Raw genomic sequence first — 27,429 nt, forward strand, 5'->3', positions numbered from 1 at the left:
TGTGTGGGGGCCAAAAGGGGGGGGGGGGGGGGGGGAATCTTTCTTATAGTGGTTTTTTTTTTTTTTCTGGAAGTTAAAAACATGTCCTGGTTTTTGTGTGCTACAAGTCCTGATCGAACAATTGTACAAGTGGCTCGACAGTTCTGGTTTTTCTTTGTTATAATGGGAGAGGATTGATGTTTTATGTTTTAAACCACTTTTAAAAAAGAGCAAAGTAGGAATGAAACTTAAGGTTTAGATTAGTCATTTGCTTAAATTGCTTTACTGTGCAATTTAACACTGCCCACTTGAGTTCCTAAGCTCAGTGATGCTGTATATAGAATAGCAAGCACTCTGTCTCCAGCTGTGAAAACAGATTCACTATAAGAGATTTTGGTCTTCATTGCTTGTGTGTTCTTGTTTTCCTGCATTTTCGTTCAGTGAAATGTAGCACAGAAAGACAGCTGCTCACTGCAGCAAGGCTGTATGATGACTCTGCAGCTTTCTTATGAAAAAGCTTATCGTCTCCATGCTATTCCAGTATAACCTTCTTTTTAGCTCTTCAGTAGACATTGTGAGTAGAAAATGACGAAGTATCCCTAAGCTTTTATTTTAAAAAAAGTAAAATAAAAAAAAAAATCCTTTGCCAGTACAGGTTTCTTTTCAGTCTCTATAAGGTAGCAATTTTCTTAATTAGTGTATAGTATCTTTCCTGCCAGCCTGAGACCATTTCAGCAGGTAAATTTGGAATGCAGAAACTTCACTGATTTTCTTCTTCTTTTGATTTTCATGTATGCAGTACAGTATGTTTCCCTTTCCTATTTATTATCCCTTGTTCCTTTCAAATAATAGCTGTTCATGGGGAACCACCATAACCAATTATATAAGTAGCTATAGTATGTCAGACCTAGTACAAAAGCATCAGAGGTTTACAGATCTGTGCAACTTGCAGAGATGTGCCCCAGTGTCTCTGCAGTAGTTCTCATTTTCCTAAAGGATCTACCCCCTAAAGTCACTTCTTTGATCTTCAGTGTAGTGATGATTCATATACCAAAGACATACTTCAGTGTTTCCAGAGGAGAATTGTGAAATTTGTTCCTATGTGCTCTTAGTTTTAGTTACCATGTGAAATCAATTTAGTCAGCCATGAAGCATGGCAGTCACAGAGGCACTCAGTCCAAATGGTACTTGCATTCTTTAGTGCAAAAAGTTTCAAAAATAAGGAATTGACACTTCAAACTTTTTTGTGGTGTTTTCTCATATTTGTAGTAAGCCCAGAAATATTGTGGTAGAAGTGATTGGCTAGGCAAGATGCCTTAGGAATTGTGGGGAATGAAAGCATTTTAGTGAAAGTTTTGCTTTATTTTGTTGAAATATAAAACATTCTTTAGTAAGGTGTCATTTTTAATCTATCCCACAGAAGTTTGTTTGGAGGACCTATGATGCGAAGTAAGGGTGTGCCTGAAATATTTGTTCTATTAAGCTGACGAGAAAAGTTGCCATGTTTTATAGTTGTTAGTGTAAAAAAAAAAAAAAATTAGAAAAAAAAATAATTCTAGACTCTTCCACTTAAACAAGTTTGTGTGTATTTGATTGATATAGGCCATGGGCCTGGGGCTGTAAGCAGCAGCTGCTACAGCCTTATTTATCTCGAGTGAAAACATTCAAGCGGGCGTCTGCAGTCCTACTGCTACCAAGTGTTTATGACCTTTCAAATATCTTCTGTTTTAGACAGAAGCAGTTTTGGGCAAGCAGGATGTATTTCATTACAAGTCATTATAAAATATTAAGTAAAGTATGAGCTTATGTCCAATTGTGAAAAATTTTATTTGGAAGCCTTGTTAAAAATTCTTTTGACTACTATGATATTTTATATGTAATGCAGTAGGCTCCTACTAAGTGTGTATATATACTGTGGCATATAACAAATACTCACATTGTTTGTAATTTGGGGTCTGTGAGTGCATAGCTGTATTTGTGGGAAACGCTTCAAAAATCTCATGTATTGGACAACTGTTTTAGAGACCTGACAAAGGCATCTTTGTCATTATAAAAATACAAAGGGCCCTAACAAAATGTTGTTGTAGTAGTAGTATTGAATTATATTTAGTTAACAAACAGAAATGGCAACTCTCAACCCTGCAAGTCTGCGTTTCTCACAACTCAGCTTTTATTTTCTTTTCCTTAGAAATAATTTTAGAATAAATATTGTTGTGAAAGTACAGAGAATCTACCTATGCTCCTAAGATGTCAGCTGGGATTGGGGCATGTAAACCAAAAAGACCAAGCTAGGATAAACGCAGTTTGGCATTCATGAAGGGCCAAAATTCCATGTTGCACAGTGCTCGGAAGACTTGAATGTGGGCACCTAAGACATGTGCCTCATTCAGGCTGGTGCCATGTGGCAAACCAGCGACTGATTGCCTAAACTCTAGCTGAGACACTGTCTTTGACAAAATTGCGTTTATGTGAAAGTGGAAGCAGGGTTGGAGTGAACATGTGCAATGCACGTGATAGCTTTTGTATGGAGTCTATGGGAAGCGGTTAAAAAATTCATCTGAAGAATGTGGAAATCAATGGAATTGAGGAACTAGAACTGCTGTTCCTCTGCTGCTGCCTCTCCCAGAGGCTGTAACATCCACTTCCCTGCCTTACTCTGCCCTTTGTCGTAGTTCATTCAAAACTTCATGCTTCTGTTGATACCCTGAATTTTGGGGGGAAAGGGATACCAGTTCCATTGTTTTAATGGAAATGCTTTCATGGGAGACCTCTGCCTGTCACTGAGGCAGTGGACTTCAGATGCGTCAGTGGTGAGCTTTGTGTTTGATCAGGAATAATTTTTATCACCTAGAGCAGAGCTAACTACTCTTAATAAAACTGTGTAGGGGAAAGGCAGAGTTGTCTGCTGGAATCCTTCTACAAAATTAGTAATTAGTAACTGACAATTACGACTACAGTACAAATGGGGAAAAATCTTCATTCTTATTCAGAATCATAATAATGTGTTTTAATGCATTATTATATTATGACATACAGCACAATGGATTTTGACTTTTTTCTAGAAGGGATGAATGTTCCTCTTGGTTCTTTCATTCTGCTTGCCATTTTTCTTAGTTTCAGTGATACCTCTTCACTGTAAAAAGGTTGCTAGTAACCCCTTCTTACCTTAGTGACTTCCTGTGATTTGCAATAGATTTCTGTGAGGGCAAAACTTTGCAAAGAATAGATAGTAATCCACTCAGAAAACTGCTACTACTAGACAAGTTTAAAACCTTGAACCATCCTCTTTTACATCCCACTAGAAGAGCTATGAGTCGAATCTGTTTAATCATATCGGGGATTATTTATTTGTGGGTTTGACCTAAGAGAAAGCAGGTCAATGAGATTGCTGATTGATTTAGAGGAACTGCTGGTGAAAATTTTCTAGTTCAACAGTGTTACTAAAATAGTATCTAATGTTATGTCATGTATATAAAAGATGCACATTTCTGCTCTATCTAGGATTAGAAATGTGTATCTAAAGAATTCAACATTTCTATAGACCTTCCTTACACAGTGAAACCCTACTACAATATTTCTACCTTAGTTGGATGGTGAATTAATATCAGATATATAGGAACTTCTGTTCAGAAATGCATACAAATTCTGCATGCAGAAAAGTATATATAGCTGAGCCATCAGCTGTATATATTGACAGCAATTTGTCAGAGAAGGGATGTGATCATGACATTCTATATTATATATTATCAAAGGGAAAAATCCCAATTAACTTGCCTTATAGATTGGTGTTTACTGTTATCCTGTTGTTGGTCAAAAGCTCTTGACACACCATTCTCCAAGATATTCATAGTCAATGATATGGAAGTCCTGGGATAGTTGTGCTTTGTTTTTTTGGTGTGTTGTTTTTTGTTTGTTAGTTTGGTTTTGTTGGTTTTTTTTAAGGCTGGGGGGCAGAAATCAAATGAGGGAAATAGTTTTATTTAATTTTACACATTGGAAAAATGTAATACGTTTAAATAAAAAATAAAGACTAGGTAAGGATGGCCAACGTGCTTTTTTTTTTTTTTTTTTTTAGCTTGAATATTTATTCTGTAGACAATCTCACAAGTTACATAGTTTTCAATAGCAAGTATGCTTTAGTGCTACTATGCTATCTTTATATTTCTATATATCATTGCCTTGTGAGTTACTACTCTCAGCCTTGTGGATTACTCTTCTCTTAACTGGTGAGAGTTTTCTGTGCACAGTGATATTCAAGGAAGAAACATCTGAATCACTGTTACGTAGCTAAGCCTTCATTGCAAGAAGCAAAACGAAGTGAAATAAATTTCATTGTTTGCAATCCTTTGAAGAGATGATGAATTTGTTAAGGGGCTCCTGTTGGCCACATCTTTAGGCTGTATTTCTGCCATAGTATTTGCTTTCCTTATCCATTTGTTTCAAATTTCTAGTCTGTCTTGGATCCAGTGGGTTGGAAAATAAGAATTTCTTAACTAGCAATTCCATCCCGTGACCTGACCTAGCTCTAATGAACAAGTAGCAATTGTCTGTACTTGCCCTGTGCTAAGCCTTAATTTATAAAGTGCGTACCAGTGTGTATGACAAATAAAAAGGGCAGTGGAGGAATAACATTGTTCTGTATTTTTACCAGTGTGATTTGCAAAATAAGAGACATATTTTGGTTAGTATGAAGTTCAATTCTGGACTGAATTTTCTGGGTTTTTTTGCTTTTGTACATAAACTGATCCATTTGATTAAAAAAAAAATTTAAAAAAATATCCTCCAATGTTTCAGTGTAAACTATGGCAAAGTCTGAAAGTCTCTTTCCTTAGATGGTGTTGAGACACTAAATGGTTTATGTATTGCTGATCAGTACAAGAAAAACTGATGGAAACCTTAAAAGATGAAATAAAATAAAAAGGGATTACCACCCCACCCCCCCCAATCAAGTAACCTTTGCCAGAGTTTGTTTCAGATTAGTTAATGCAATACACAGAGGGAGATCTTTATTTTCTCTTTCAGTGTTGCTCTTCTTGCCTGCTCCTGTGGTCATTCACCAGCCTGTCATTGACAGTGTTCAACACTTAATTTAACATCATTCATCATCTTTAACTAGCCCCCACGCAGATGCTTTCTTAGGACTTGAGGTGGTAAGGGAAATGGTGGTGCTTTTGAATTGGAAAAGAGGTTTAATTGCTTCTCTTACAATTTCTGAACCAAGTCTAAGTGTCCGAGAAAAATAGACAAAAATGGGACAAATCCTGCTCCTAAGGAACTTATATATAATTGTTTATCTGCCTATTCTGTTTTCATGTGGATGATGAAGTATATTAGAACCAGCAGTCACTCCATTAAGATCTAGCGTGCAGAGTGAAAACATACTTGGCATTAGAGACTTTCCTTCTGTCTGTCTATTCATCCCTCTGTGCAGGCATAGCGGCCATTACCTGTGCAGAAAGTTAAAATTGGCTGCATTCACACTTCTGGTGTTCAGTGTGTGATGCTTACGGCTGAACCGTGCTGAACTGTTTATGCATCTTCCATTTCAGAAGCAATTGCTGAGTGCAGTACAGTATTCTAAATGGTACAAAACAAGAAAAGTCAAATTGTTAACAGTTTATTTGCTAGGCCTGATTATAGCAGGAGCATATTCTTGAAAACTTAGAGGTCTTCTAAAACAGGCAAAAGCTATGTCAGAAGCAAGTATTTCTTCCTAGGTCTCTTTAAGGACAGCTGAATCGGTACAGCTCACCTGCACACAGGCATTGGTAGGCAAATGGTGTGGAAAGTGCACCTTTAAAAGGCTGCTTTCCCCTCCAGTGCTACTTCAGGGATTGCTGCCTGGACTCTTAATAAGCATTTCTAGAACATAATTCATATTGCCTTTAGCTAGATGTTTAAAATAGCTCAAATGAATGGTGCCATGGCTTTCCTGTCTCTCCACTTGCTATACAAGGAGTGGAGATGACCATCTGGAAAGCCTCTGTTCTGTGCAGATTAGGACTTTGTTGACATCTGCAGGTAGAGGTGATGAATTCCATCCCTCAAGTCTTTTCAGGGTTTCCGTCAAGGACAAAATAAGTTCTTCTTCCCTCCTCTCTCCTCAACAAACCTACCTGTAGATTGTACTGAAAGAAAGGTATCTGCCTGACCACAATAGACTCTGCCTAGAGATTACCATTTTTCTCACCCTTTTCTGTTCAGGGATCCTTCAAGTGTAATCTGCTCCCCACTCCCACCAGAAATCACCTGGTCCACTTCTTAATTAGCCTTTCCATCAGCTTGCACATCTGTTCTTAAAATATCTTCCTGTCCTGGAAGGGTCAGACTATCGTGTTCAAACATGTGCAGAACAGAACCAAGTTTTACAAGAAGGAAAGTACCAAGGAGCAGACTGATTTTTGGTGGGTTGTTTTTTTTTTTTAAGTGAGTGGAGGACAAATAGCACATTGCCAGTAGTGTAAATTAGCTTGCAGAATCAAGAAATCCATATATAATTTTTTGTCAAGTTTTCAGAGAGTCAAGAATTGGCAGTACTGTCTTTACCCTATGCCTACACATTCTCAAAGTTCCCTGGGAAAATATTCTGAATTTTATTAGACTTCATTGTTAGGCATTTTTCTGTCTGAAAGCTGTATCTTTTGGTATTTCTCTGTAAAGAAACCAGAATAAACCTTCAGGCACAAGAGCTGGAAATAACATCACTTTTTTTTAATAGCAGTAATAAACTATTTGCTCCTGGAAAAATTGTATGCTGAGTTTCAGTACACAGTGATCTCTTTAAAGCTGTTTATAAGGCCCTCAATTTATAATGGAAATGCTGACACAGTCTTAACACTGAAGGTGCCAGCCAGAGCAGCTTTGGTATAGATCTAGCCACAGAAAATTACAGATAATAAACCAGATACAGAGTCTTGATTGCTCTTTGTACTATTCAGCTATTTTCCTATTTGAAAAAAGCTGTCAAGTAATGAAGAATTTAGGAATGTGCATATTTTATGACTGTGCTGGTTCAAAAAAGCTATTCTAAATCCAAATCTATCCTGTTTACTTTGTTACCAGATTAAATCTCATTGTACAATGTATTACTGCATACATTCATCTAAAATCTGGTGCTTTTATCTGTTTTTTTCATCTAATAGGGTGACATTGGTAGCTTCCAAAAGTTAGCAATTATGTGTAGAAAAATAGATTAATAAAATCAGCAGTATGACCATGTGGGTTTCTGTCTCCAAAAAGAATGAATAAATAAAAAGGAAAAAAATCACCTTCACTCTATTTTAAGTCCTCTGATATCATAAACCTAGCAAAATGCTGGTCTGTGTCATATATATGGGAAAAGTTAATTCTACATTTAAAGGGCCAGGCATTATCATTACCAAAATACCATTCCAGTTTCTAGGTCTGATATATGCTGACTCCTCAAGCATTGGGGGCAAGGGGAGTACAGTGTGTTGCAAGTGAAAGTCAAAAGAAAAAATTGCTTCTGATTAGATAAGTTGTGCAAATAAAATACATACTGCACTGTATACTGTGGTGTAAATTCAGAGTTTTTTAGTGGCTTTGGTAGAAAGCTTCATCTTCCCTTTCAGCCTAGTTTGAAAAGAATAAACTCCCAAGTGACTAGCATTTCCAGGCTGTATTTTATGTATTCTAGAAAAGAATAAGAGAATATAAACTGCATTATAAGGTAGGATTTTTATCATCTTCATCTTCAGTAGAAGAGAGATTCAGCTATAAATTCCTATGACCTGACTGGCCGCCTTTTCAGTTACTTGTTGAAATCTTATGTTCTTAATCCTACTAAGTAAAGAGTGGGATTTTTTTAATTGAAAAGAATAATACATAATCACTGTTTATAATAAATAAGGCAACAAGAGCCTACTTATTCAGCATTAACTTTAGTATTCAACAGATTGCTGGACACACACACAAGCATAAAACTCTGGAGTATGGTATTTTAAATGTTTTTATTATTGAAAGCAAGCTATTTTAAAATTAAAAAGGAAGATATTCATCAAACAGTGAAAATCCTTTCAAACAAGACATTAGAGGCTGATAATTCTCCTGCAGAAAGTTACAGCATACATTTTACCTCAAGTGACTATTTAAAACAGTTTACTTAATTTAAAAAAAAGAAAGTTTTTCTGCTTTTGCTTTTAAAATTATTTCTGGTCCACATCCTGTAAATAAAAACCACAGCATATCAAGATGTGGGAATAACAATGTTATTTAAGGGATTATGTTAAATCACAATTATTTAAAATATTTATGTTTCTAAATAAAACTTAAAGCATTATCATCAAAGCTAAGAATTATATCCATTACATTTTGCACATATCTTGGATAGTGAAAGACTCCTCTAAGTTTTGTGCAGTAATACATTTATTTTTTAGTACTTAGTGTTGTAAAGACTTTAAATTATAAATATGCTAACCATGTAGTTATTTGAAATCTGCTTCCAGCATGGTTTTATGCTCACAGAATCGTATTACCACAAGACATCTATTTGCTTCAAATTCTGTGAAAGTGGAACTAAACTTTATTGTTGAAAAGTTGAGCAGAATCTCCTTCAACATAACGCACACAGTCTTGTGCTTCCTCTCCAAAGGTTTGAAAGTGGAGGCTGCTGTAGTTGCTGTATTACTAACACTTCATTATTTTTAGAAACTCTATCAGAGAGTGCTTGCCAGCACACTGAATTATTATAAACACAAGTGAACTATACTTGGTGGGAAATGATTGCGGTATATTTGGTGATGCAGCTTGCAGTTATGTAGCAGTGTGTTTACTCACATTCAGCTTTTTGGAATTCAGTAATCCGTAATATGGGTTTCTAGCCCTAGACATAACATGAAGGTTTTTTTTTAATTTGACATTTTAAGGTATAAGATTGCAAGAGATACTCTACAAGGCACACTAATCAAGCTACAAAGTAACTCTGAAAGATTTTATTTATTTATATAGTTTACAGTACTTGTGACATTATCAGCTTTCCCGATTCACTTCCAGACTTGCGAAACAGCCTTTCTGATGTCAGGAGCGCTTTGCGCTGCTGTGTGCCTCATTCTCGGCCACACTGTGCAGTGAGTCAGAGGAACGGGCTTCTGTTCACTGCAGGCTGAGATAAAACCTACCAAATATAAATGAGAAACTAGCTGGGTGAAAAACAGGGGTAGGAATTGCTTCCTGTAAAGAACTGATCATAACCACTGTAAACTAAAATGTTTAGTGAAGATAGCAAAGGTGTCTGTGCCTCTAGGAGGTCCAACTCACTTGTGTTTCACACACATGTCTTGAAGATTCAGACAGCAATATAAGATTTTGGCTGGTTTATATGATTTGAAGGTACGTAGCTAAATCTTGACCAACTTGAAGTTGTTAGGAATTCTGCCATTGACTTCAGTATGATAGAAGCTGCACTTATGGCCTTCCTTTTACTGCTCTTTTCTTATATTTAGCCATAGTAATTCCAAAGGCTTCAGCTTAATAGCTCTTCTAAGGTAAATGGAAGCTGCTCAGGCTGGCTACTCAGAGGTCATTTTCACCCATAGGTATGGTCCACACTTAAATGTTACTCTGAGTGTAAACACATATCTGCTAGAGTGTGGGACAAAATCCCAAACTACAATCACAATGCAGCAACTCCAGCCAAAGTCCTATTCCAGGCATAGCAGCAAACAGTCCTTTCAGATAGGGTAAAGAGAGGCAGAGACGGGAAATGGACAATTTGGGACAGGTACAAGCTTTGCTGAAACAATGTGCCTTCAAAGCACAGTATTATCTGCTTGCCGCTGGGAAAGCTTGCCAGCCAGCAAAGCTACACTGCAAATTTATTTGCTCAGTGACAAGTCTGTAGGTCTCAATTTACTATATATTGCAGTCTGTTCTCTATTGACAGATGAGCATGCAGAAATTTCTGTCTTCTTCAAAAGTGGTAGCAGGTCCTCCAGTCCTCAGGATTATGCCTGTCAACTTCTGTGATTATCAACCTAAGTCATGGGAATAATTTTAAATTCTCATATATTTCAAAGTAAAAAATTACTTTAGTTTGTTCATATATTGGCAACATACTGCAGATTGTCTGCTTTGTCTCCTACTCTAGATAAAGTGTTATCGTTAAGCTCTTGGGGAAGAAAGGAAAGAAACAAAACCACTCTGAACTGTAAATTGAGCTTTCTCTGAACATACTCGGTGGGGAAGATTCAGTAAATGAATGGTACCAAATGAAGGAAATGTGCTGAAGACGGTTGTTCATCTGAAAGGACAATCTGTACTCTCAGTAAAAGGTTGCTTCTATTTGCATAGCAACCATCAGGGAAGAAAATCTGTTTTGAAGGAGCAGTGCAAATCTGCCTGCATTTTCCTGATGTTACTTGGGTTGATACACCTTTGAAAAGGTAGACTGCTGTTTCTTTGACAGTGAGATATTAATGTACTTAATATTTGCTTGTTTTATTGATTTACATTCAGAAATATGTTGAAGATTTTCTCCTAATTCCAGGATGAACTGTATTACGGTGTTATGGTTCAATAAGAACCTCAAAGATAGACATTTTATTTTAAGATTAATCTTCTGATTCTGAATTTTAGAAAACAAATCTGATGCCAAGTCTGTGATTGCTTTCATCCCTTAACATATGTCCATTGAATAGTCAGGTTTTTGGTTTCTGACATTGCTGCTGGTTTTGTTCTCCAGTCAGTTGCGTGCAGTCACATGTACAGCACTGAAAAAGAACAAGTAAATGAGAAATATTAGGAATTACAATGGAAGTAGTGTAAAAAATAATTAATTATCAGTTTGGATGCAATCCAGGGCCTAAATATGCTTTTGTGAGTCAATTCTGGGCATAAAAAATTAATAATGAAATAAATTATATTTCCATTTTTAAACAATTACCATTTCTTTGAAGTGAGGCTGTATACTAGCAATTTCTGAAAGTTTTTAGTAATACATGAAGTATGAAATGCAAAAAAGCAGCTACAATTTGGTGCTTAAAGCCAAAACCAAAGGGGTTTTCCAAAATCAATTAATTTACTGTATTAAAATACCTGATCTTAACTGAGCAAGTGGAATATAATTTTTTGTTCTTTGTAGATGTGGGCTTTGTGGGTAATGGTACACCAGCCAAATATGGGAAAACCTTACAGTAACCATTTAGATGTGGGAAACTGGTTTAATAGATTTGTTTCTGTCTGATGTCACCATTTTTTAATAGCTTTTTGACCTTGCAACATCTGCCCTAATGCAAACATCTTAAGTGAAAGCAAACCTTACCTGCTTTACATTTAATGAGAGAACTGAAAATAAAACTGTCTTACTGTTGCCATCCCCACAGTATACTTTGTGGTGGTTTTATCTTAGGGAATTAGCATTGCATTGTGCTAGCTGTTTGATACTTAGTTTTCTGTTAACTTAGGAGAAATTTTAAAAGGGTGTAGAGAAGGATTTCTGTAGAGGATTTGGTTGCTCTCCCTATATAGACTTGTAAATCCTGTGAATTTGGAACAATTAACTAGCTGCCCAATTTCGCAGAGTGTATCTGTAGGTACCAAAAAAAAAAAGAATTAATTTTCCATTAAATAGGTGCATCTTTATCTCACACTAGGACTTGGTATCTTTGAAATTTATCAATCCTACCTAATATTTTCCTAATACTAAAAACTGGGTGTTACTACAATACACATCTAATTTATTACTTATTTGGAGGTATGGAGTATAATCTTACTTTAAATAGTTCCTCTATCATAAAGCTAAGAGCACATGGAAACAGAGAAGGCCGTTAAACTTTCTAACTGTGGGGTATGCAACAAAGGTATGTCTCTGAATGTGTTACGCAGGAGAACCTTGCCTGCCTTTACTATAGGAAATCCCAAGTCTGTGAGTACCGTTTGCAAAACACGCGTTGTCTCTGGGAGCTTGCATGTGACTCATTGCCTGTACATGACTTCAAAATACTTGATTGTTTTTACATCTGTTATGATCAGCATTTTTTACTGATTTATTTGTTCTATGACCCATCACACGCTGCCCTGATAACTGTTCACTAAAGAGCAGGAGCTGGGAATCTAGGAGGTGACAGAGCAGCAATTATGGATGGAGAGAACATTCACTGGCAAGTTTATTATGCTGTGCTGTTTCATGCAGCAATTCCGCATGAACTGTATCTCTGTCCCCAAATTGCTGAGCTGTCTGCCTGCTTTTTGGGTTTGTTTTTGTCTTGAGCAGTGAGTTACAGCAATGCTGCATCAGGCAGGTGACATCAGTTGGATTTCTTATGTTGTATGCCAGCCAAAACAGATGCGGGAAGAGGGAGGGAGAAAAGAATTTGGAGTCGTCAGTTTGCAGTGCCAGCTCCATTCTCCATGGAGCTGATGTGTGTGTTTTCCTTGTGTTGTGTTCCCTTCCACAGCAAATGCAGTCTCCTTCAAATGAGTTTCTGTGAGCTTGGAGTTGGAGAGAACTCCTTCTTCCCTTTTGTTATGTTCCTGACTTTTATGGGGATTAGCATTTCTGACCGAACATTTGCAGCAAATATTTCTGGAGTTCTAGCCTTCCTGCTTTTTGTTATAATCAAATTTTAAATATATAAACATCAACTAATTGTGCAGAATTTCAGGATACAAACAAAATAGATTGGAGCTGATTTAAAAAAAAAAATGTGCACACATGAAACAGACTTTTCAAGGCTTTTTTCCCATGTTCCTTATTTTTCACCCTGAAAGATTATATTACCAGGTATGCTATTGTTTGGTGGTTTTTTTACTGACTGAAATTTAGATGAATAATTACCCACCATAAAGACCTTGCAGTAAATATTATAGAATCATAGAATCATTTAGGTTGGAAAAGACCCTTAAGATCATCAAGTCCAACTGTTAACCTAGCACTGCCAAGTCCACCACTAAACCATGTTCCTAAGCACCACAGCTACATGTTTTTTAAACACCTCCGGGGATGGGGACTCAGCCACTTCCCTGGGCAGCCTGTTCCAATGATTGACAACCCTTTTGGTGAAGAAATTTTTCCTAATATCCAAACTAAACCTTCCCTGGCACAGTTTGAGGCTGTTTCCTGTCGTCCTATCACTTGTTACTTGATAGAAGAGACCAGTACCCACCTCGCTACAATCTCCTTTCAGGTAGTTGTAGAGAGCGATAAGGTCTCCCCTCAGCCTCCTTTTCTCCAGACTAAACAACCCCTGTTCCCTCAGCCGCTCCTCATAAGCCTTGTGCTCCAGACCCTTCACCAGCTTCGTTGCCCTTTTCTGGATGCACTCCAGCACCTCAATGTCTCTGTTGTAGTGAGGGGCCCAAAACTGAACACCGTACTCAAGGTGCGGCCTCACCAGCGCGGAGTACAGGGGGATGATTGCTGCCCTAGTCCTGCTGGCCGCACAATTTCTGACGCAAGCCGGGATGCTTGACTTGATCTGCATGAACTAGTAACTCCTTTTCTTGAAGAATTAATTAAGCAAAAAATCACATTGTTCTAAGTTGAATTTTCATAACTTCCTAAATTCTGTCAGAAACAAGTTATAGGAGAGGAAAAAGTCATCGACCAAATGCAATAGTTAAAATCAGTATGTTTTTGGTTCCCTATCATAAGGTATGAGCTAGGATAAGAATACAGATTGTTGGGAGCAGGTTTTTTTGTATCAGCTTGTGAACTCTCCAAAAGGTCACTTCTGAGGAACAGTCTAGTAATAGCATAATTCATCAAACAATCCAAAGCATAAACGAAGACACTGCATTCTTCCTGTGCGCAGAATATAATCCCAGTTGAAAAGGGGCTCCTGAACAAGTTCTTGTAGGGAAGCATGGTCATGTCTGTTTTAGAACTGGAAATGTGGAAGACTGGTGAGTCAACATAATCTTGGCTAACCTTTCTGTTAGGAACAAATGTGTTATTTCTAACTTTTAAAATTTAGCAGGTCTCAAGGTTCTTTGTCTTGGCAAGAAAACGTGGTTGAACATGTATTGGTGTAAATGATCATTCATTTAAAGAAATTAAGATGACTAGTTAACTGTCCGCTAATCAGCATTTCAATGGCTTCAACATAAAGTAGTTTTCTGTTTCTCTGTGGTCAATGCATAGCCATGTTTCCCCTCAGTGTCCTAATAAATAACAGGCATAATGCATTCTTGTGTCAGATAGACTTGGCATTTAGAATTCTTACAATGTATGTTGGTTTTTTTCCTTAACACTAGAAAAATCTTTAAAGCAAAAATATTATGTCAAATACTGCTAAGTCTAATGCCTTCTTGAGCATAAGTACTACTCAGATCAGATGGTTGAAAGAATGTACTTAGTACCTTTGGAAAATTTCATCTGAATAAATGTTAGCATGCTTTCTCTGAGGCTGTTACTGCTATCTCATTTCTCTGCCTCTTGATACTTTCATGACTTTTTTTTTTCTTTGTCAGTGTTCTCTTTTGTTTAACCTCAGTCTACGATTCTTCCATCAGCCACATACCTAAAGTACTGCATCATGGTCCAAGATAAACATGTTGATGGGTCCTAATGTAATATAACTGAATACTTAGAGAAGGTGCTTAATGTGACTTGTTCTCCCTTTCATCCCTGGCAATTTATAGGACACTCACACATCATTTAGGAGGAACAGAATTTTCAAAATACTGCTGGAGCTCTAGCATGTAATTTTCAACAAAAGCCTGATGCTACATTTTTACTGAGGCTGACTTAAATTGCAGTTTTCTAGAATGTTGCTAATAAAGATGCACCTTCAGCTTCTTCAGACTAAGAGAGAATTCAGCTTTGAGGTGAAGGAGCTGTAGTTCTGGTAGCTGGATATAACCAATATGCTTTCAGTGGGAATTGTAGCTTGTATAAATGTTAGTTGTTGTTTGTCTGCCCATACAGCGAAGTATTTTATTAAGAGTTCACAAGGGGTCAGATAAACATTAAGGGGCTTTCAAAAACCATCTCTGGTCATTTGCGTACTTTGTGTTATGTGGTCCAGTTACACTGAATTTCAAAGCACTGTGGGGATTACTGGTCTTTCAGACTGCCTTGAACTGTTTATAGTGGCTTATATCCAAGTGTATAGAAGGAGAGTATGAAATAGCAGAAATTAGCATGTCTACTGAATGGAAACATTGGGGATTTTTATTTCGCCTTGAGTCATGTTTTGTTATATTTTACTGCTACTTTGAAATTAGTATGGTAGTGTACATATTGAGGAAAACAAATTCAGGAATAGTATTCAGTAAGAAAGGAATATTACATCAGTGTAATGACATGTGTGATAGGTGACTAAAAATATGATTGTTCTTCAAGAAGCTTTTTGCACTGTTGAAACAGTTCTTTGCTGCAGAGTTCTTTGCTTGAAAATTATTCTAATTTATATGGAGAAATCCAGTAAATTTGACCAGAAATTGTGTAAGACAAGCTGCAGAGAGAAGAATCAGTAGTTAGAAAATTTACAAAGTACAACATTTTGCTTGCTCACACATGTGTACGTGAAATATATATACATTATACCTTATGGAAGTGATGCACCACTAACCCCTCTATTTTCTGAGCTCTTTATTAAAATAGCAATTCCATGTTTGACCACTTTTAAGAGAAAGAAATTATGACTTCTGGATTTTTTCAGCTTTGTCCGTGTTCAATTCCTGTAGAAGTCATAGTCTTAACATTTTTCAGAGGCAGCTGCATTCCAACAGGCTCTAAACCTATCAGTGATTTCCTTTTGTCAAATCTTAGTGTATGGTCAAGACAACATAGGAAAAGATTGCTGTCATACTTTTCAGCTGCCTGCAAGAAGGAGACAAAAGTTAACGTTTTAAGAGAAGGTGATATCCATTTTTAACTTTTTTTGCTATCCTGTTGCTAATCTTTCTGCATGGTTGCAAGAGCTGCATACATTCTGCATCTTGAGCTCTTGCATCTTTCGAATCTCAGTTGCCACAGTTCTCCAGGATATATTATAAGCATTGGAATAGTTTTAGAGGAAATATAAATCCCCCTAGCACACTAGAGCATTTATGCTCTTACAGCACTTGGCTTTTCTGAGGGTTATATTTCTTGATTGCTTTCTGCCAAGAAAGCACATACATAGAAAAATTGGTCATGACAGATGTATAGTGAAATGCAAAAGTGAATAACAGGCTGAAGTGCTGTTCAGGAGGAAAAGAAACAGAAAAAGTAGGACATCTCTTTCAGCAACAAAAGAAAAAAGTAGGATAAGCAGATTAGTGAAGAGGAGAAAAGAAGAAATGGTAATAGAGATAATAAAAGGTCTGTGTCATTTGAGTGGTTCATAGTGTCTGCAATACAAGGCAATATTAATGAACAATTTGCCAGCTAATTGTACTCTTTTTAATCTGCTTAATATTGTACACCATAGCAGAGTTTCCTGAGCCTACCTCACTTGCTTACCAGTATTAGCAAAAATAGTTCCCAGCTACGGTTATACTTCACTTTAGAAATCCATTTGCTATAGTTTTGTGAATGACTGGTTTTTGAAGGTGAGCTATGTGAGCAGTAGTACTTCATAGTGAATAATTCTGAACGGAAGTAAAATATATGTTTGATAGTACACAAGGTGTGAGTTTAAATAAAATACACACTTCTGTGTTGTGAGCACAAGGTCCTGCATTTATGGCAGCTAACTTTTAAGTACCTAGTTGACTGAGAAATGCAGTTACTGGAGGCTTTGGTCCATCATTGTTAGAGCTCTGAGTAGATCTAAAAATCTGTTAATCCGACTGAACTGCATCTCTTCACTCACAGAGGGAGCTGAAGGCAGCTGCTCCACAGTGTTGGAGGTCCCAAGTCAGCTAGAATGAAACTTAACCTTGGTTCTCAGTCTTTTAGATCTTTGCCAGTCTGTACATCTGAAAGAAAAAAAATAATTCCTCTGACCCTTAATTGGACTGCATTGGATCTCACAATGATGGGATCTGATACTTTCTATTTAACTGTATTTCACAAGTTTTTGTGAAATGTCGTAACTGTTCAGTCATTTTCTTCACACGGTCACAAAAAAGGTTGTTGGTGTTTTGTATGTCCCACACTGTGTTGATTTATCATCATTATTCTACAGTATAAACTTGGAATTTCAAAGTCGTACCCCACCGATATTACTAGTTATATGATACAAGTAGCTGTGGGTAGGGTGTGTGTCAGTTCACAAATACTGTGTGCTGTAGTATGCTTCTGTGCATCCTCCCAAGGGTCCACCCTCTCCCAGACAAGTGTCGTGGTTTAACCCCAGCCAGCAACTAAGCACCACACAGCTGCTCACTCACTCCCCCCCCATCCAGTTGGATGGGGGAGAAAATCAGGAAAAGAAGTAAAACTCCTGGGTTGAGATAAGAACGGTTTAATAGAACAGAAAAGAAGAAACTAATAATGATAATGATAACACTAATAAAATGACAACAGTAGTAATAAAAGGATTGGAATGTACAAATGATGCGCAGTGCAATTGCTCACCCCCCGCCGACCAACACCCAGCTAGTCCCCAAGCGGCTATTCCCCGCCCCCAGTTCCTATACTAAATGGGACGTCCCATGGTATGGAATACCCTGTTGGCCAGTTTGGGTCAGCTTCCCTGGCTGTGTCCTGTGCCAACTTCTTGTGCCCCCCTCCAGCTCTCTCGCTGGCTGGGCATGAGAAGCTGAAAAAATCCTTGACTTTAGTGTAAACACTACTGGGCAACAACTGAAAACATCAGTGTTATCAACATTCTTCGCATACTGAACTCAAAACATAGCGCTGTACCAGCTACTAGGAAGACAGTTAACTCTGTCCCAGCTGAAACCAGGACAACAAGAAGCAATGCTAAATACAAATCTGGGCAAATGAAGAATTTTGGGGCCTCTGTGAAAGTTCCAAGTAGTAAAGTGCAGCTGTTTGTACTTTGGAGAGCCACCAGCCTCTCTTCCTTGGAATAATCTTCCTGTTGTAAACCTGGCTTCATTTTGCACTCTGACTTTATCAAGTTAGCCTGTCATCTAAAATTTTTCAACTTTGAATATCATTGTTTTTTAAATTCTGTACCATTATACACAAAAATACAGAATTTGAGTAAAGTTTACTCTTAGATATGAGGGATAGCGATTCCTTAGTGAATCCTTCTGTGCAGTCTCAAACATATTCACAGTATGAAAATGCTTTTGCCTCTATTCCTCATACCAGTGGCAATACATATTTACTTTTATAATGACAGCAGATGTACAACTTTGAGGGTAAAAAGTGCTGAGGCACTCTGTAAAAATTTTTAGAGCTGTTGGACTGTTAATGGAAAGAATAATGGTAGGATAATGGGAGACTGCGAAGATACCCTCTGCAATGTTTGATTCCTCATATCTTGAAACACCCAAGAATTTCAAGCACAGTTCAGTAAACTGTTCTTGGGGAGGCCTCTAAGTCCAAGCAGTATGCTTCTGGAAATTTAGTAATTCCTCAGCTATTAAAGAGATGGGCCCATGTTTGTATTATACACCATTTGCTGGAGCACTGCATGAACTCTATGTACTTTACTTCTGCTTCGTAAAAGAAACATTTCTTTGCTGTTTTGAAGGCCAACATTTTCCAAACCTGATGTCAAGAGAGAATGTCACTTTCTTCCATTATTTTCTGATGCTGTAATTCAGGTAAGGAAGGCTTGAAGACTTTGAGCAGAGGGAAGGAAAGGTTCACCTCCCTCAGCCTGCTGGCAGTGCTCTGCCTAATGCAGCCCAGGAGGCTATTGGCCACCTTTGCCATGAGGGCATATTGCTGGCCCATGTTCAGCCTGGTGTTCACCATGACCCCCGGGTCCTTCAGGGCAGCTTTCCAGCCACTCAGCCCCAGCCTTTCCTGGGGAATTAGGTTATTCCTCCCCAGGTCGGGATTTGGCATTTCCTTTTGAACTTCATGAGATTCCCCTCTGCATGTTTCTCCAGCCTGTCCAGGTTCAATCTGAATGGCAGGACAACTGCCTGGTCTGTCAGCCACTCCTCCTGGTTTTGCATCATCTGCAAACTTGCTGAGGGTACATTCACTCCTGGCATCCAGGTAGCTAATTAAGATGTTAAACACTAATAGGACCCAGTATTGATGCCTAGGGTGTACTGCTGTTGACTGGCCTCCAGCTGGTGGATGGCTCAGAAATTTTGGTGGCTTGCAATGCTTTCATGTCCCAGTGAAATTAAAAAGATGTGACTTGCACAAGGTGGGTTATAGCATCATGTCCTAATGCTGCTAAAATATATAGATACCTTGATTTAAAGTACATTCATCAATTAAGTTAGGTATATGTGCAAGATTGTACTTTGTGTAACTCGAAGTTATTTCATGTAACTCAGTCAAGAAAAAAGGGTTTTGGCAACAGTTCTTTGGAAAATTGCTCTTACAGTGCTGCCCTTTTCATAAATGTGACAAAACCAGTGTGAAGTAAACGAGTTAAGATTGACTTACACTATTACACAGTTTTGCAAATTAACTATCAGAATGTGATACCTTTACATGTAGTCTGGTGATTTTGAATAAATGAACCAGTCTGGACAAGTTAGAGATTTCCTTAGTTCTGTGCTACTCCCCTTACTGTGGCTAACTATTATGGGAATGCTTTTTTAGCATCATGTGCTGAAATCACTGATACAGATTGGAGAGATCAGGTTTTTCCATTATGTCATAGAGCAGATTATTGTGCAAAATTGCCTCATCAGGTTACAGTTCTTACTGTTCCTTCTACATTAGTGGCTGCTTCTAATGCTGAAAGATGGAGAGACATTTTTCCCATCTTTTTTCAACCATGTAAACTTAAGTTAAAAGAAAAATTACAGCTAAATGTCGCTAATGGGTTAAGTGTATTCCATAATACAGCTGTGGTTGTCCAACTGAACTCTTGTTGGTGAACACTTTGCCTTTTGCCATGAGAAACTTAGACAGGCATTTCCTTCAGGAATAGAGAAGGGTATAAACAAAACAAAAGCTGGTAGGAGTGACTTCAAATCAGTACATAAATAAGGCTGGAGGAACTTACTTGTCAGGATTCCATTTTTTGTCATATTTTTGTCTTCCATTTTGCAATTACAGATGAGTTTCTGTCATCAAGAATATACAACTCTCTCAGTGTTATGACTCCAGTAATGGCTCCTTCTGTGTGGTGATTCCCTATCCTAATTTTAATGAGAAGCCATAAACTTATGGCTTCACTTGTTCATTTTAATTTGTCACTAGTGTGATTTCAACTCTTGGGATGCAAATGAAATCAGCTCATGCACAGTATTTTGGAGCTTAGTGGCACTTAGTTGATTATCACATTGTGAATCTTAGTCCATTCCATTGTCTCTTCACTGTGCCTCGTTGTTCTTTCCTGAAGAGTTATAATGAAACTTCATAAGAAGATTATTTCATTTTTGTTTTGAGATTTTTTTTCAGTAATTCCTTCATTTCTTATATAACAAAGGACAGAAACTGTCCTAACATGTTTAATTTGTTCTAGACTTTCTACCTGTTCTTTCATGTACGCACATTGATTCTGTTCCTATTTTCCAAATCCTCTCACAACTCAGGCCTGTTTTAAGGATCTCTCAGGCATCAACTCCCGCCTCCTGCCAAGGCTACTCCTTTACTTATTCCCCATTTGGTCTGTTTGATATCTAAAGGAAAACAGATTCTTATCTTTTCAGAGGGTGTTTGTAATGCAGTAATACTAATAATAGCAGGTATTCACTCTTGTCATACATCACCAATACAGCCTTTTATAACTGTTACTTGTGTCCAAGCAGGGAAACAGAAGTCTGTTTCCAGCACTCCTGTGTGTCATACATTTAATTATAACAGGGATCTAAATAGGAAGCCATTTTATTGTAATGAATGGAATAAATCTTTAACTTGCTGTCTTTTCCCTGGCATTGTCCAGAGATTTTTTGGATGTTACTCGTGTTTCAGGAATGCATCAGATCTTGGCATAGGTGCCCAATGTTTTTTAGTATGTTTAAATAAGCAGTGGCAATGCAAGAGAAATATTTTAGAATTTAAATAATTTACGCTTATGTACCACAGCTTGCTTAATCTGTTTAAGTAAGGATCTAGTTGTGGTTGTCCATGCTTGCTAGGAAGTAGACTTTTTTCACTCAGCTGTGACAATTTTGGAGCACTACTGCCTGGTCTCTGAAATTGCAACTTAAACACGATGTCCTTTATTTCTAGTTTGATTAATGAAGGGCCTCTGTCTGCATGTTACACCTTTTATCTTGTCAAAGATGATTCGTCTTGAGCAAGCATGCACAAGTGTATGTAATACCCTGGGAACCAATTGTGCAGTGTCTCATTGTTAACTATCCTTAATGGATGGAATGGTACCAGAGGGTTTACAGTAATTAAGTCTTAAAGTAAAAGTCTTAATGTGATAGATCTGGTTGAATGAGAATAAACTCATTCTGATGTGCAGCAGTATTCTAGGGGTTACCATTAGTACATACAGAATAATACATTCAATTCTATTGCAGTCTATTAATATACCTGATGTACCTGTTTTTTCTTTCCTGTTTCTAAGTTGTTCCAAAGCATTGTAAATTGACAAATTTAAAAAAAAGCTAACTCATAGTTGGAAGGCATTGTTCACATGAATGTGTCCCCTCAACAGACTTGAGTTTGCGTTGAAAAAGAATTATGAAAACTAAAATATAGCTGACACTGTTCTTGTATTAAGTTTCTGTGAACACTATTAGAGGAACAGTAAGTATTTACTTATTTTTGTACAAGTGAATAACAGAAGATAATTGTTAGGAAATAAACTAGTCTTTGTATTTTGCTCTACCTTCACTTAGAGATTTGGAATAGGAAAAACCACTGCCACCAGAATTTATTCTGTTTTATTCCATGGTTAAATTTTATGCTTTACTGTTGAACACAAACACTGAATAACTTTAGATTACTGTTAGGTGGTAAATTCTGTCCCCAAATCAAAACTTCACGTAGAGCCTCTATCAGTAGAGCTATTTGTAAAAATGAATTAAAAATAGGAAATACAAAGTCCAAAAAAAGGTATACATTCAACAACAAAACTTAAGTTTGCAATGTAAAATATTTTTTCTAAAATGTTTTGCTTTCTAGAAAGAATAGCTGAAACTTTTTTTTTTAATAAAAATCTTGAATGTTTCATGTCACAAAAAGAAATAGTAAAAAAAAAAGATTAAAAATTTAAAATCCAGCATTTAGATATATTGGTTGAAAAAGGGAAGATAGTATTTACATATTTAAAGAATCTTAACAGATGCAACTCATTAAATCATCTATGCTGTCAAGTTACCTGTTATTAGTTAGGAAATAGACTTATTAAAAGTAGTGTTGTCCTGAATGTCGTGAACAACACATTGGATCGGGCATTAAAAAAAGAAATCAGAAATTTAGGATGAAAGTAATTTTACCAAACTTCAACTACCTAGAGATTAGGCATTTTGTGATCAAGGATCTGTTTTTGTTTAGTAGGAACAGACACCCCCTATTTGTTTTGGTCACTTGCCTTTATTATAGGGTTGTGATCCCAAGCCTTTGGGTTCATAAGCTTGTTCTGTAGAAACACAAAGTTTGCAGTATTTATTTAGGACTTAAATTTTCTAGTTGCATCCTTACTATACTAGGGAAGTTAGTAACTCTTTTTTTTATTGGACATAGCCAATTTGCAACCTGCATATGAATAATTAGTTATCTCTTAGTTGTGATCACCATATGTGATGGAACTAGGAGTAAAAGCCCAAATGATTTGGGCATTTTATGTATCAACTTCTGTACTATCGTTTTTACTCACTCACTGCAGTTCCTGCTGCCATGCCCTGCACTGCACAATTGAGAGGTTGCCTCTTGTTTCTGCTTTATTCTGTCCAAGAAGAGTGTGTTTAATAGTAATTAGAAGAGCAAGTGTGTTAAGCACCAGGAATGTCAGTGAATATGATGGGTTACCTGGCGTTGCCAGAAGTTGGTTTCGGTATGTTTTGTGCCATAGTGCAAAGCAATGCTTAGCATTTCCTTCAAAGTGCAGCAAGGGGGAAGGAAAACTCTTTTTATGTGTTCAAGAACGATGAAGTCAAATTATACGCACTGAAGGCAGTACCTGAAAAAGTTTTTAGTCAATTAAACGTTTGAGTTGTTGCTGCCCATGTTACACTTCTGCCTTCTCTCAGTCTGGCATGAAGTCAAACGATTGTGGGTTTGAAGCTTACAGAAAAGAGAAGAGTGCAGTACGGGCTGCTTTAAGATACAAGGTGCTAATAGTACCTTTTTTGTGGATTCATATCTAATAGAGATAAGGTAGTCAGATTTGTGAAATCTGGAGAGGATATTAATAAGGAATCTCAGTATTTGTAGAGGCTGGAAACAGATGGAATATCTCTGATTTGCTATTGAAATAGCTCCCTGTGAAGGCAGCATTGGTAATGAGAAAAACATTTTACAGTGCAATGCCTTTCCAAATACAAAAGCAGTTAGTAAGGACTGATGTAACTACTGCTCCATGTTGGTTGTGCTTTTAAGAATGCTAAGTTTAGATTTGTGAATATTTTTCTATTTTGTCAGTAGTTGGAATACAATTAACAATGCCACCTTTTATTTAAAAGTTCTAATCATTAATTCCAGTAGTAATAAACTATAATTAGTTCTAATCTAATGATTTCTAATCTGATAATTTTAGTGTTAACTATTCCTCCTCTTGCTTTTGGTTCCTACTTTGTCATGTCTTAAGTGCAGAAATAAAGCATGAGTTCTGTATGCGAAGAGCTTAGCCATACTTTTGTAATAATGCAATTTTAATAAAAGCTTGGTACAGGAATAATTTTACAAGGAAGAAAGTGCTTCATTTGGTCTGAAACACAGAATCAGTGACAGTTTTTCTGTTTTTATTTTAAGCCATTTTTATCATGATTGTGGAGGGAAGGAGAGATTGCAAGTTACAGTTAGACAAATTAGCTAATTAGACTGGTATATGAAGTTTCCTCCTTAACTGAAACCAGAGTTTAAGGTTCTGTTGTACAAATTTAGGTGACTATGTTTGAAATACACTGGAATAATAATGATTTCAGGTATTGCCACAGAAGTAATCTTTGAATTCATGTCCTCTTAAATGAGACTGTTCAGTGAAACTTTTGTAAATTCTGGGAAGAGTGAACTTTGTTTTCTTATATATTACTCTAAAGTGCTAACCATGTTAAATTTCAGCTCAGATTTTAAGATATGACAGTTCAAACCTTAATTGGTTAGAACATTTTTGATTAAGAACAGATTAGTAAAAATCTTTGTGGCCAGGTTGTATGGATTAACTGCAGAAGTATAAGAAGTTGCCATTATTATCAAATGGAAAAATGGAATTTTAGTTATGCTTGGGAACTAGGAAGTACTGCTGAAAATATTTTACTTAAGAAAGGAGAGGTTACACTGGGAACTGACAGAATTCCTTTAAGTTTATATAAATGAAAAGAGTTTTGTTGCAGTTCAGTTAGTAAGAAGAGAGAAAAACTCCTGAAACTTACCAATAATAATTTTGATATTCCTTTCATCAAATGATAAATGAATATAATAAAATTATTATTGTAGCTTTATTCATGCAACTGAGATCAGGGAGTTGATATGCCTTAGGTATAGAAAGACATCTGTGATGGCTAATTAATATTTTAAGATTATAGTCAAAAGCAGATAAAGATGAATGTGCTTTGTTTCATTTAATAAAATCATGTTTTGCTGCTAGTTATCAAAAAAAATAATTCAAACATCCTTAGGAACACAAATCATCTCTTGTTTTTGGGGGTCCCTTTCATTTTTAAAGCCTTCAGTAAAAGCAAAGTTAAGTGTTTTCCCCATTCAGCTTCCTTATCATAAATCTAAGGGCTTTAGGAGTTGAGACAAATTAAGGAAACTGGAAATTAATCGTATTTGTGGGGCGAAGGGAATGTATGTGTCATAGTTTGTCATTTCTTCTGTTGTTTTCTTTAAACACATTCCCCTGTTGAGGAGGACAAAATGATTGATTTTTATTGTGTTATCTGTAAAAATATTTTTAATGCAACAATGGCTTCCTATATTAGAATAATTGCTCTCATAAAATGAATGCTGGTTTTGTTCATAAAGTAATAAAACCAGGATTTTGCTACATTGTTACATCACTGTAATGTGTTTCTGTGTTTTCTAATTAAGGGGAGAAAAATTGTCTCTATCAAGGTAAAATGTGTGATTTCGTGTAGTTTTATGTAAAGGCAGCAGGTATTTTCTGCTGTTGGGTTGGTATTTTACTTTTTGGTATGTGCAACTCTATTGTATTTATGTTGTGAAAATTCAGTGCTACATGAGACAGTCTTTAAAACTCTCGGAACAGTTTCCCTGGCACGTGGCAGTGATGGTACATCATCTCTCAAGTGCAGGGCTTAAGTAATACATGGGTAAAATTTACTTAATTCTTGCTTAATTTTATACTTTGTATTCTAACAGTTTGGCTGCTGAATTTGCTCAGTGGTGGTAATCTCCTCTTTACAGTCTTGTGTTTTCTTTGCCAGGTTGGCTTATTTTGCCAGTTTCTCCCAGCTTAAACTGTGTCATTAGCTTTTGGCTTTTAGAAAACATCAGCTTAAAGCTTGGTTGTATGTCCCCAAAGCCTGGTGTACTTCTGCACCTTGAGGGGATGATTTACACTGACATACTGATCGTTCTTTTCAACTAAGGCTGCCAGTGTTAAAATTGTCCCATAATGATAATAGCCCCTCAGCCTTGTTTGGTTATGTGACAGGGCACATCGCTGCAGTGGATTGCACTATGTGACTTTCTCTCTCCCCCAGTGCCAGGAGCTCCTGGTGTTAGGCATGAAAGAAAGATGAGGAGCTAAACAACAGAAAATAAAGATTTGACCCTTAGGCACCCACAGGACATGAGATCTGAGTTTATAATACAAAACATATTGTATTTTTTATTATGTAGCGCTGTTTGCAGCTTGAGGGTATCGCATTCACATGCCTCCAGTACAGCCCAATTACAGTTGATGAGTACAATGCAGAAGTGTGTACACATGCAGTTCTGCAGCCTTTTCCATGCATTTACCTCTCCATCCCATATGTTCACGATGAGGCACTCCTGGGAGAGGATGATCTCAGAACAGTTTAATGTCACGTACCCTTTCTTATCACCTGACCCTGAAAGTGCATCCATCAGATCACTGCCTGCACAGGTACCTATGTTGTGATCCAGAGCCACCAAATTATGTTTGTGTGAGTGACCTTCACATAACCATTCTTGTCACATTAGTTATTACCCACTAGCATTCCAGTGATTTGAAAAGTTTATAAATAACTTTAATTTATTTAGAATAAATTTAAATATAAGGTGGGCTCTGACCCTCATCAGACTGTTTCTGCCATCAGTCCTGGATAGTCCAGGCCCTAATAATTTAGGCACATAGTTGTGCACTGAATCGTGGTGCAGGGCATTTGCAGTCTGAGAAGAGTGTAGACTCTTACTTTAATCAGAAGCTGCAGGGATTAAAAAAAAAAAACAGTAAAAGTTACTATAGGGATTGTGTCAGCCAGTTCTGAAATCAAGCAATATCTGGGTTGGAATGTGGCATCTATTGAAACAGTGCACAGAAATAGTACACAACAATTTTTAGGTCAGGAAGCTGGGAACATCATGATCAACTGAAAATGCCAAGGGAATCGTAGGTGGGTAGAATGTTATTACCCAATCTGGTATTTGGCCAGAAACCAAAACATCTCTGAAAACCTCTGTGGGCTTGTTGATAACCACAGCTGATCAGGACTCACCTCCACATCACAGGGGAGTGTCAGCATACAGCAATACAGATTCTGTTGTATCTTTTAATTTTTTTTTTTTTCTTTTTGCATCTTCCCTGTCTCTCTGTCCAGTACTTCAATTTCACCTACAAATGTTGATGAGACATCACTCCAGTGGTTTGCAGATGTTGCTGGTTCCCAGGCCAAGGTGACCAACAGCACGTTTTCACACAACAAGAGCATTCGGTTGGAATCTGTGATTGTTCCCAACACACGTCTATCCTACCCCTCCTGCTCTGGCTTCTGCCTCTGTGCTCTACCATCCATCCTCCTCAGTTATGCCAGTGAAATTATTAACAGACTCACTTAGCAAACTAAATCAGGCAATTAATGTTCTGTCTTAAAAGCCAGCTTAATTTCTTGATCTAGTTCATGCAAGCACAATGGGAGGTGCAAGATACTACATTGCCAGGGACAAAACAAGCAGAAAGCACTGGATCAGGAATGACTTGATCTGCTTTTGTCACTAAATGCTAATTATAATGATTGTAAGTGGGAATTTCATTGCATGGATTGGAACTCTTACATCAGGCAATCCTTTATCTAAATTATTTTCTTATGTTTACTTAGTAAATGACTGGATGCACCTGTTGATATGCTACTTAGAGTATCTTGTGAATACCCGAGTCACATGGTTTCACAATCGTGTCTGCGTTGATA

General features: G+C 37.1%; 1 protein-coding gene across 8 annotated transcripts in view; it reads left to right on the plus strand.

The window, feature by feature from the left end:
- NEDD4L (neural precursor cell expressed, developmentally down-regulated 4-like, E3 ubiquitin protein ligase) overlaps positions 1-27,429 on the plus strand; it is a 146,686-nt gene that overhangs the window by 49,434 nt on the left and 69,823 nt on the right. The window lies entirely within an intron of this gene.

Source organism: Haliaeetus leucocephalus, unplaced genomic scaffold (genome assembly GCF_000737465.1).
Source record: "Haliaeetus leucocephalus isolate CR32 unplaced genomic scaffold, Haliaeetus_leucocephalus-4.0 Scaffold866, whole genome shotgun sequence".
NCBI classification, from domain to species: domain Eukaryota; kingdom Metazoa; phylum Chordata; class Aves; order Accipitriformes; family Accipitridae; genus Haliaeetus; species Haliaeetus leucocephalus.